General features: G+C 30.3%; 1 protein-coding gene across 2 annotated transcripts in view; it reads right to left on the reverse strand.

Annotated features, from left to right (window-relative positions):
• LOC143198622 (uncharacterized) overlaps positions 1–10571 on the reverse strand; it is a 178913-nt gene extending 168342 nt beyond the window's left edge. For both annotated transcript variants that reach the window (XM_076407963.1, XM_076407960.1), the window contains exon 1: positions 10219–10571. The gene's annotated coding sequence lies outside the window, so the exon portion shown is untranslated. The remainder of the gene's footprint in view (positions 1–10218) is intronic.
• Positions 10572–12718: the final 2147 nt, after the last annotated feature.

The raw sequence follows: 12718 nt of genomic DNA on the forward strand, positions 1-12718 counted from the left end.
AGTTGGTTTGATGTTTTAGTGCAACCCCATATTTGCAACCTGTAATTCCAAATAGGCTTTATGATTGACCGATAAACCTCTTTTATTTTAAATCAAGTTGAGAGTAGTTTCCAACTAACCAGTACAGTTGCTTGACTTTGAGTCTAATCTGCTGTTTTTTGACTAGCTTGATAGTTCCAGTTTAACCTACCATCGAAATGTATCCCGAGGCTAAAGGCTAAACAATGAACAATATTTTGGAAACTATTAATTCACCTTTTAATATATGATAGACATGACTCATTAAATTCAATAAAGGTTGATAATATAGGTAATAAATACAAATATTTAGAATGAATTATTTAAGGTGTATTTGATTGTAAATACCAATAATATGTTTTATTTTCGTCCAGTAAAAGTGTTATCTTTATTATATTATATTAATATTTCATATTACTTTTTATAAAAGCAACATATCAACAAACACTATTTAAGGCGTTAATGTTATTGAAATGGCTCTAATCCTAATGAGGCAATAATCAAGATAACCTGATTCCGATGACAATACTAAATAACCAACAATGTTACAAATAAGGTTAAATGATAGGGAACAGTACGTTCAGAATAATAAATGACTATGTCATAAGCTCGATTTGGAAATAGTTACTTATCTCTGAAGATAACGAAAATGTAATATATTTAACAGAAAATTCTGAAATCTAGCTACTTCATGTGAGCACAGTAAATAACTTTAATAACACTTAGTAAGTTACTGAAATGTTATCTTCAAACTGTTTGATTTGTGTTAAAAATTAAAGTTATCAAATGTTAGGCATTATTTAATACGCTACAAGGAACATACAATACAGAACAGGAACATTGTAAATAGAATGGTTTTAATTATTCAGAACATTTTTTATTTAAAAAAAATAAAGTAAAAAGTGATCTTGTTTTTTCTACTATATATCACAGTCTATTTCAGAAACGACGTGAATGTACCCTTGCTAAGTTAACAATATCAATATGGGTGGCTAAACATATTACTTCAAACGTTACCACAAAAATGTTGTAAGGGTTAAATTTCAATTTGGACTTAACATCTGAGCAAGTGTAAAGGTTTGAATAGTTCAATAATATTTAAAAAGCATTTAAGATGAATTTCATTAAAAGAAATTATCGCCATTACAATTAGCTCATGCCTGCCAAATTATACAAGAAACTAAGATCAAGTCTACAATTAAAAAACTAAAGCAGTTTTTGGAGCCAATTCTTTGCCTACATTAGACATGTAATTGAATTTAAAATATAACCATAAATAAAAATGTTGTTGATGATACTGCGATAGTTGAAGAATCATTGGAGACAAAAAACAACGTCTTGTTTTATGGCAAAATGTCTATTTGGGATTTTTCTTTTCTAGTTTCTTTAATTTAACCTGCAACGCTGTATGTCATACTTAATAAAGGACCTGAATAAGCTTATTTTGTATCATCTATGCACTTATTCATTAGTTCCGTGCTTACTGAGAAACACGAAGGGATATTATGGTCTATATTATTTTTTATTTACATCATGTTATTGTCACTACCACATAATATCTTTTGATTTTCATTGTTGATCGAGTTTTCATTTAATATTAATTGAAATTGTTCATTCAACCAAAAAACAAACATCCACAATATATAGATCAATTAACGAGAATGTATCTATTAATTAACACTAACAAAAAGCTGTCACGCTATAGTTCAGATATTCTTAATTAAATTTGCGCACAAAATAAATATCTATAACCGACTAAGAATAAAAGCCGACACAGATGCAATATTTTCTAACGACAGGTTTACTATTCAGGTGCCGGTGACATACTTATGCTTTTAATTTTCATACCCATATTGCTCCGTCTTATAATTATGCAAATTGCTGCTAATTAAATCAATTTCCATTGATGTTGTTTCGTGTAAAACACAAATTTACGAATGTAACTGGGTCTAAATATACACGGAGAGAGAAACTGGATCAAGCTAGTTATACCAATAAAATATAAAAGCATATTATGATAGAATTTATTCAAAAACATCGTTTCAGTAATATACGTTTATTAGTTAATTGGCAAAATGTTAATTATCCTTATATAATAAATTGGTGTTGTATAAGTAAATTCTCAAAATCGATATGGATATATGGAATCCAGTTCCAATCCGCGAAAAGGACTACACATAAAACACAAAATGTTCACACAAAATAAACATAAAGTCCTAAAAAGTATCATAGACATCCCCAGATACTATAGGGGTCGTCATTTACACCAAGACCTTCAGATATTGACTACTACTCAGGAAATCAACATAATTGCAAATAATCATGAGTAAAGACTCTACTCTTATGTTAATAGTAAATTATTACAACCCTCGGATAACACTAAAGGAAGACTGACTCAAAAATATCAGACCATTTGATCTTGTAGTGCAGTGAAGTTTATATAAATAAAAAAACAACAGTGTTAATTAATTCGTGAATATTATCACTATATACTCTAAGCCGAGACTAAGGCCAATGGTTTCTCCTAGATGTATAACTAGTTTATAAGTTATTATAAAAACAAATTGTAGATTAACCGGCATCGACTAGTGAATTATAGAAAAAGTACTTTTGGTTTCTCCTATAGTATGATTTTAAAGTCGCATATGCCCTGTTTAATGAAGCCATACTTTAGAGCATTTCAAAGGTAACAGTTCGGGAAACATTCTAGATATATAAGTCATTGGTTTACTCAATCAAAAGTTATTGAGATTTAAAAATGGAAATTCTAAATAACTTAATTCCAATCCCGCCTAATTTTTGACTTTATTTAACTTCCAAAACATGAAAAATGTGTGAAAAAATGCAAAATTGTGTGACAAATAGTAATAAATGCTTAAATGAATACTGGTGTCACTAGAGTCAGAATTGGCTTACTTATTTTCATTCCAGAAAATTAGCTAAATTAAATTCTAAAATATATCGAGGTAAACAAGATCAAACAATTTCGTCTGGTGACATTTTATGGGAGTAAAGATCGATCCTTTTTAAACAATTTTGAACCATTTACATAACTGGGAGAAAAAAACATGCTTGGGTCCCAAGAGAATTAACAGTAAATATTTTATTAATGAACCAAGTCTCCAACCGTGAAACATTACTGATACGATTTTGAAGTAGGGGCTTAAGTAAGTAGGTAGTGGTTTACAATTAAGTACCAAAATAAACTGATTATTTAAAATAATTAAATGGTTTATAAACTTAAAAAATTCAAAACAATGTCGGTCAATACCGGTATTTTTTCGGCATCCCTATTATGATTATACATATATATATTACGTGTTATTTATTGCGTTTCCTCTACATTACAAGAACACTGCAACAACTATTTCTCACTATTCTTCGCTTAGAGCTCTCGAGGCACCGATTTGTGAACGTAACAACAACTAGGCGTAAAGAATTAATAGCGAAGTCCTTTAGATCGCGCAATAATTTGAAACGATCTATACAACACACGGGACCGGGGGGGAAAATCGTGCCAAATGAAAATGTAAATAACTGAAAGGAAAATAAAACAAAAACCAACTCCGGCTAGATCGCATATCAAAAATAATTCGACGAAGCAGCCTTGAAACGGCTGGTATCCAAATGAGAAATATTCGAAATTATCGATCAGGTGGAGAAATATTTATAGAAAGGATATTTAAGGAACGATAAATAATGTTTTAATTAACATGTCATAATATTTACTAAAATATTTTTATTTACTTAAGGTCGCTACAGACTAGACCGGCTACTTAGCAACATTTAAAAAATATTTAAAAATAGGGTTTGGTCATTTATTCAGATTAATTCAATTAAAAAAAGAAAAAATTACTTAATGCAATAAAATATAATAGGTAATAAATTCTCAAACTAGACCCATGTCACTCAACTCTGGAAAATGATGGATAAAAATAATAAACAAATACTGCTGAACACTGTCATTGACTGCCTGGAGCGTATAAAGAATATAATCTTCATCTTGGTCTTCAGATGTATACATACATTTACGACAGGATTTGAACCCGCGACTATCGCAACAGAAAGAGGACCATCCTGTAGTATTGACCAGTGCGTCAACCAAGTCAGCAGATGGACATTGTAAACCAAATCATCATAAAAATAACAAGAATCTTCAAGTTATGATTTTTCCAACTCATATCCAATAAAAAGACTGAATACAGCTAAACTATGGATATTTTTATTTAATTATCTACAAATCAGATTATGAAATCCGACAAGGAATAATCATTCCAGTTTTTATTAAGCTCGCAAGATAGATACTGTTAAACACAAAAGCTACAAGGTGATGGAGAGCAATGATTTCTAATAATCAGGCTAGGTAAAACAGAACATCTTCTAAGATGGGATGGACTCCCGAGTCAGTGGGTTTAGTTGTTAAAAGACCTTAAATTTGCAAGTTTCTAGTCATGGCTAAGCTAGGTTAAAATAAAATGTCGTTCGTTTTCAGGCATCACTACTGCCCTCAACTGCTATCTATTAGTAGAATACTGTATGGTTTGGAAGAAGTCATATCATTTAGTTTGTGTGTGATATCCATTGGCAGCAGAGAGGATCACAAAACTCGAGGAACCAAGGAACAATCTAAACACTATGTCAAAGAATTTTTCTCGACAATTTTTGGAATACACATAGATGTGTCATACATATCGATTATCTTGAAAAGGGTAAACGATCAATGACTACTCAGAACTTTTAGACAATTTGAAATTAATTTGAAGTAAAAACGACAGCGTTTGGTAAAGAAAGCCTTGTTTTTCCATCAAAATTATGCATGTGTAGCCTCTATTACAAAAAACATAAACTGCGCTAACTTCTTCCACACGTCTGACACATTCTGCATATTCTCCATACATAACCCTCTGCGATTATGTCATGTTTCTGAACCTGAATAAATGGCTGGGTGTTAATAAAATGGGAAAAGGTTAGACTAAATATATTTATTATGTTGAGAAATAAAACTTTCATTAAAAGATCACACACTTATCAAAGTATTCTCGTATTTTACTAAATGGCATAGCAAATAAGATAAGTTTATTAGGTCTAAACCTACCATAAAAATACTGCAACTAGATATAAAGAAAAAATCGAAGATAATTTATAAGAACACGAAATATCTACAGGAGCCACAGACATTATAATATAACTACAAAAATAATTAAATATTAGGTAAACCTTTTAATGGAAAATAAACACTAAATAACTCCCAACAATACCCCGTACATTTTCCTTCTTAAAATGCGTCAATCATCCATGACGAATTTCGAGTTAAGATTACGGAGCACACAAATTAAATTCCAATAAATTACCGGTGAAAAAAACGATACGGCATCAATGAAGAATATTTTGGAAACGGCAATTTCGCAACCAAACAATAACAATTAACATTCTACCACTAATGAAACGTAAATAAAACATGCAAATGCCGAAATAACACCGTTGTATAAATCGTTTATTTTTTGTCACGGTCCCGTTGTTATGTGATTCTCTAAAAAAAAACTCCGTCTATTTTATTGACCCATATTCCAATCTTGGTATTGTCGATTTGGAGCGCTGGTCGACTATAAAGATTCTTGGGATTAAAACTGTAAAAAGATTCATAAGCAACGGTAACAAATGGACGCAAATGTTTACCACTTTACACCAATGGCATATAGACACGATCTTTATTGTACATGCAAAATACAATTGTATTCGTGTTTGTTGCTGAATATATAATAAAACTATATAAATTTATTTTTATTACGCCATGATATAATTCGCTGAAATTGAAATGGAACTTGAATAAAAATTAAATATATTAACAATTTTTCTTCTACTTCTTGTCTTCTTCTTATTTTTTAAGTTGCTGCTCTGTTGGGAATCGAACCCGCGACCTCCGCGTGTGAGCTTAACATTCTAACTATTACACCATAGAAACAGTTGCCTACCATGTCTTTCGAATAAAAAATAATTTTGAAAATCAGTCCATAATCGACGGAGAAATCAGCGAACATACATTAAAAAAATATATACAGCCGAACAGAGAACCTTCTCCCTTTTTGAAGTTGGTTAAAAATGGTGCATGATTTTAATTAATTGATATAAATACTCCATAGTGCTATATAATGAAGCCATTGTTAAAGCCATAAATACAGTAAAAGCTCGTTAATGTGAACGAATTTAAAGCAAGTGTAGTTCGTTAATAAACATTAAGAATGTACGAATTTTACGTTTACATTAACGCAATGTTAGTGAGTGAAACTATTTATTTGTTTTTTTTTCTAGTATACCCTGACCAGTATAAAATTTATTGGTATTAATCTTTCTGTATTAAGAAATATTAAGACACAATAAATTAGATTGTGTTTTATCATAACATATAACATATATCTATTAAGATGCATAATTTCTGAGAAACGAATTGGTCTATACATTGAATAAAATAAAGATGACCTAACGCTCATGCTCTATTTCCAGTTTGAGCTATTAATTATATTTTACGAAATATATATAGTATCAAATGTCGTCTATAAAGGATGTCCTAAAGTTTACACGAGATTTTCGTGTAAAGCATAATGGTTATGCACAGGAAAACAGTTTTTTGAATAAATTATCATTAAACTTTAAAATACAGATGCTGTTCTATCACGCAAAATCATTTTAAGCGACGATGACGTCTAAATCATCTGATTTAACACCACTTGATTTCCTTTTGTTGAGTTATTTGAATCGTTTTTGGCTGTATCAATGACTGTGAAAAATTGAAAAAAAAGATGAATATATGTTGGAAAAGCCATGAGGATATTTGCCCAACAACTCTAAAAATATAACTAAAAAAGTATTTTTCTATTTACATCAATTCTCAATCCAATTAATATTGAATTGGTTTTGACTTTGGACTCAATGATTGTTAATCAGTAGGGGAAATTTTTGTTATGCAAGATATGTTTTATTATCATTTTATTAATCGTAACTTTGCTTTAGCAAATTTTGGAATTTAGCAATTTTTAGTATACAAAGTAAATATGCCAGAATGAATATGTGGATCAATAAAAATTAGCAAAGAATACCTTAATAAAATACATTGAGTTGTAAGGTAAAAATCAAAAAACGGTAGTGGTTAGTCGAAAGATACTCCGAACTTAATCTAAGATTAAACAGACTGGTATATTTTGATTGATTAATTGATTGATCTCATGGGATACAAATAAAGACTTGTACTAAAATATCAAACCAACTAGTTATCTGACGCACCTAAAACAAATTTCTACGGTTAATTACCAATACTTATCGCTACGTAACCAACGAAGAACTGCACGATGACTTCGAAATCAAATGCATATGCGAAAAATATGAAATAAGAAAACATGCCTTAAAATATGAAATAAGGTTGCTAAATCTCAGCAACGTGGAAACAATAACAATAGCTACTGGACAACACGCAAGAAATCAGAAGATTTAAGGGAACCAAACCATACGAACTTAACGTTAGCTTAAATAGTCTAATTTAATTTTAATTTGGGATATACATATTGATGAATTTTAACCCCAATAATCTTGCTTGTATATTGATACAACATAACAACAGTAATTAATTAATTTGTAAATTAAAAATTAACTCTGATTCATTGAAGGTATCTTAAAATACACAATACCTCCAAATTAGACCATTTCAAACAATTTGTATCTATGATTACGAGGAAATAGTTAATTTCTGTAATTGTTAGTAATTTAAAGTATTGTCAGTTGCTGCAAAGACCTCAAAATTTTAAATTCAAAAAGCATCAAGTAACGTTCTTTTTTAAATTTTAACAAAATGATCAATGAATGTTAAAAATTTCGTCATAAATATGACCGGTAATACATATGCTGCAAGAGCTTTTACTTCAATTAATTTATAATTACTGCATACACATTATTTTGATGTCTCACACATTTCCATAATTAGCACAATAAACAAAAACAAAATTAAGAAAATTGATAAAACTTGCCGCGGAAGTTCCTAGTTTAATTACAAATTTTACACATAAACTGTGATTCGTTATAACTTGAATCATTACAGGAGACATGACCATAAATAACGCATTCTATAGGGTATTTGTTATTTTACAGCGCGCTCTTTAATACGATGTAAAAATGCAATAAAAGACTCACCGCAACTTAATATCATACAAGGTATCACGTACAAGAAAATGTTTATATATTGCTGGAGATAATGGTTAGATTAGGCATGTTCTACTCACAAATTTATTTACGAATAAGACCTCCACTGCATTACATAAACTACAGGTGTATTAAAATAAAATTAAAACGATTTAATAAACATGTCCGAAATGTCCTACAATGTAACTGGCAAGTAACAGTTCCAAGAATATTTTATAATTCATCATCCGGTATAATTATGAACTAGATTAACAATATATTAAGTCAATTAATTTCTTTAAAATACTTTGACAATATTTTAACATTACTGACATTAATTGTTTTGTATGGATGAAAAGTTATAAACTTTCAGAAAATCATTTAATCATTTTAACCTAGTTTTAGAATCCAATAACTTTAAAATATGTGCATTTTGAATGCAAAAAAAAAATCGTTCAGTTCTTCGTTGGTTACGTAGCGATAAGCATTGGTAATCAATCGAAGAACCTTGTTTTGACAGCGTTGGATGACTAGTTGATTTTAGTTTTTAGGGCAACCCCATATTTGCACTCCATAGGTCCAAATTGGCTTTATAATTGTCTTATAAATCAACCTCTTTCATTTTAAATCAAGTTGAGAGTATCTTCCGACTAACCTGGTTAGTCGGTAGTATAGTTGTTTTATTTTGGTTCTAATGTGTTTTGCTTTTTGTCTAACACGATGGTATACAGAAATATAAATAAACAAATATGTCCTGTTATGCTTGTTAAAAATATTATGTCATTCAATCCCGTTTCTGTTGATTAAATAAAATTAAACTGTGTCTTGGGTCAAATGTTCATACAAAAAATGTAGTGTCTCAGGAAATATTTAGAGTACTATTTAGCCTACATTTTTTAAAATAATTTGCTGTTTTAATTGGATTTAATATACATTTTGATACAGGACTCATACAAATATATCATTAACCAATATGTCTATGTATATTACCCAAAATGTCCTTCACATCACATTAAACCAGAAAAAAAAACAGTTAAACATTAATCAAATATATTAACAGTATATCCAGTTTCTGTTTTTTAATTTAAAAAAAATATAGTAGGAAATAATAATCCTTTTTTAGTGTTAAACAACTTTCTACTATATAACATTCCAATTTAATGAAATTAATTAAATAATTTTCACTATTTTTCTTACAGCATAAATACACCTGTGTTTTTACAAAAAAATATTTTTATGTCTTTTAATAAATCAAAAGAACATTACTGTAGATATGGCTAATAAAGAAATATTTCTTCCTAAATATTAATGTTCTTTATAAAATTCTTCAATCTTATTGGGAAATGGGGAATCTAATTTTATTTCCTTGTTAACTAATTTGACATTTTATGATAATTAAATAAAGGAAAATAAACATTAATATTTTTTCGCAATTTATACTTCCTTCCAGATACCATAAAAGCTAAAATATATTTCACTGTTAATTAAAAATATTGATACTAATTTAGTTCATTAATTGCAAGAAGTAACATTTTTTTTACAATTAATTTTTCCAACTTAAAAAGCCAAAAACAAATACGTTGTACTTAGTATCGTCTTATTGATTTAAAATTGTTAGAAAAAAGAAAAATCCTTTGCTATATTAAATGAATTTAATACATACGATCAAAATATGTGAGTAAATCTAGAGAACAATATAAGATCTAGTTTGTTTCTGTTAATTAAAGACACTGATAATATATCTAGTGCCAAATGTTAAACATAAATAACAAATATTACCCGGAACATTATCCCTAATCACATTAATTAGTATCCTCAACGTAGCAAAGGAACCAGATACGATCGAACACGATAAATAAAACATTTAAAATGCCAAATATTTAAAGCACAAAAAATCTGCCTAGTAGATAGAAACGACGACTTGTTTATATTCTACGAGCTCGTCCATTTATTGACCTATATATCGCCCTTTGAGCTAGATCGCTACGTTGAGGTTATACAGTCGAAAATAGCATTTATTGAATATATCCTTACCTTGACGCGAACTACGAAGCGATCCCGGTGGGGTATCCCCAATTCTCTAAGGGTTGGTATCGTCGACCATCCTATGGAAGACCCAACATAAAATCCCAATGGAAAAAAATAAACAATAACACAACAAAAAAGATGCACCACGATCAAAAATAACACCAGGTTAGATAACGTCGTACAGGTTCACTCTTTTTCTACGTAAATAAATCGGTAAGTGTCACACGGTGCGTGTGCCAGTGGCGATGCGATGATCCGTGAACGCACTGGCGATTTATCTTGGTCGTCGTAATTCACTAGTAGGCGCGATCGGCCACGGCCTCCTTGACGGCGTCCGGTGAACGAGTGCGGAGCAGACTGGCAGGTGCACGGCGCTCTCGGTCTCAGCCTGCTGCGACGGTGTAATCGCAATTTTCGACAGAGGGCGAATAAGACGGCACCGGGGGATGGTGGTCGCGAGACGAGTGACGCCGGAATGCAACTGCAAAATCGAACTGACCGTCCTTTTCTAATTGATCGTTTCAATTATTTCATTCTCACTTACAATACCTCTCAGGATTTTATTCTGGAAAACTTGTATAGTATTTACATTAATTTTCGCGGAATGTCTCCATATTTACATTCCGTATGTCCATATAAGTTTCGATACTTGCTTGTATAATAACAATTTATTATGGTGTACTGATAATTGTGATTTTCTTACAATTAACCAATACATTTTTCTATATTTGGACTCCAGTTCTTTCCTTTTCTTTTTCACCTCTCTTGGAAATCATGGTATGTTTCTTACTGCGAAGTTTCGCATCAAAAATCAATCTGAGACCCTTGTTTGTTATAATCATCAGCAAATGTAGCCATCGTGATATTATAATTTGTGGCACATAACATGTATACAATAGGTAAGAATTGACCTCAATATTTCCTTGTGGTACACATGCTACAGCTTCTTTTATTGTAGATTAGGTTTCCTCTTGTTTGACTTTAAACTGACTTGTCTCTTGATTAAAAATATTGCTGTAATGTAATATTTTAATATTTCAGTTTGTAGTTTCGGTAACCTTGTCTGTAGCTTATGGACAAAGCCATCAAGCCATGCCTTATTGAAAGCTTGTGTTACATCTAAGACTATAGCTAAAAATATATTTTTATCTTCATAGGCTTTTTAATTACACCTGTCATTCCATGCACCTGATCACTTGTTGAATACTTGTTACTAAATCCAAACTGTGTGTAGGTATTAGGTTTTTTCTCTTTATAATGAATCAATTTATTATTATTACTAATATTTTAATACTAGTTCGAATAGTTGAATAGTGTGAATTTAATACTAGTTGAAATAAAACATATCTAGGCATGATTTAATGCAAAACAGATGATTATCAGACAAAGTTGATATTATATTTAAAAAGAGCATCAGCTGTATACCTTAGAATAAAACTCAGAACACAAAAATAAAGGAAAAACAATATGTGAAAAATAATAAACAACCCCAACATAGAAACTATTGGAACTCTATTTAACTGCATCTGCATTAGATGTACTATAATGCTAAAATAAATTATAATTGATAACATTATTTTCGCTTCAATTTTTTATTTATGTTGGAATTTGGAAAGTTGAAAAGCTAAAATAAAATAAAAGTCAAAGTAGATGCGGCAACATTACGTCATTTTGACGTCATACATTTAGATGACGTTAGTTCAGTGTTTTATTGGATAAACTATGCGTATAGTTTATTCAGTTTGGCTTTGACATACAACAAAATTCTAATTTAAATAAAATAATTGAACAAAAATGTAATCAGATATAATTTAACATAATACATCTAAAAACTACAGTTAATTATACAGCCACAATAGTTTATAGGTTAGAGTTATAACCTCATATCACTATTGCTTTCAAGAATTTTGCATACGTCTGACAACTGGACGACTTTGACAGGCTCATTTGTTTATGTGTTCGAACTAATCAGACAGAAAATGAGAGGGAAAATATTATATGATTCTAAAACGAATTTACTAATAGCCGCAGGCAATACAATAAACATCTTGACAACACGTTTTCTAATAAACTTTGTTTAAAAGAAAATTATAATTTGTATTTGCCTTGAATTTTGTTATGTCAACGCCAAAATTGATGTGGTAAAACCCAAAGTTGATACGGCAACACCGCAACGTTTTGACGTCATAAAATTAGATGACGTGAGTTCACGATTTTATTGAATAGACTATAGTTAATGTGTCCCGACTAATTCATCTAAGATGACGCTAGGAGTGTAGAGTCTATTCAGAATACCACTAAAGTCACGCCATCAATGTGTTTAATGTTTAGGGTAAACTGATATGGCTCGGTGAATGGAGGTAAAAGGAAATAAAACAGTGGTGTTTACATTATGTGACCGTTATTGATTGGCAAGATAAAGAATGTGAAAAATACGAAATAGATAAAACGGATCGCAACGGTGTTACCTGGAGACGAGGCTTGGACAGTCGATGGTGGCACGTCT

This window comes from Rhynchophorus ferrugineus, unplaced genomic scaffold (genome assembly GCF_030347505.1).
Source record: "Rhynchophorus ferrugineus isolate W39M unplaced genomic scaffold, kcgeb_rfMv2 rfM6, whole genome shotgun sequence".
Classification (NCBI taxonomy): Eukaryota; Metazoa; Arthropoda; class Insecta; order Coleoptera; family Curculionidae; genus Rhynchophorus; species Rhynchophorus ferrugineus.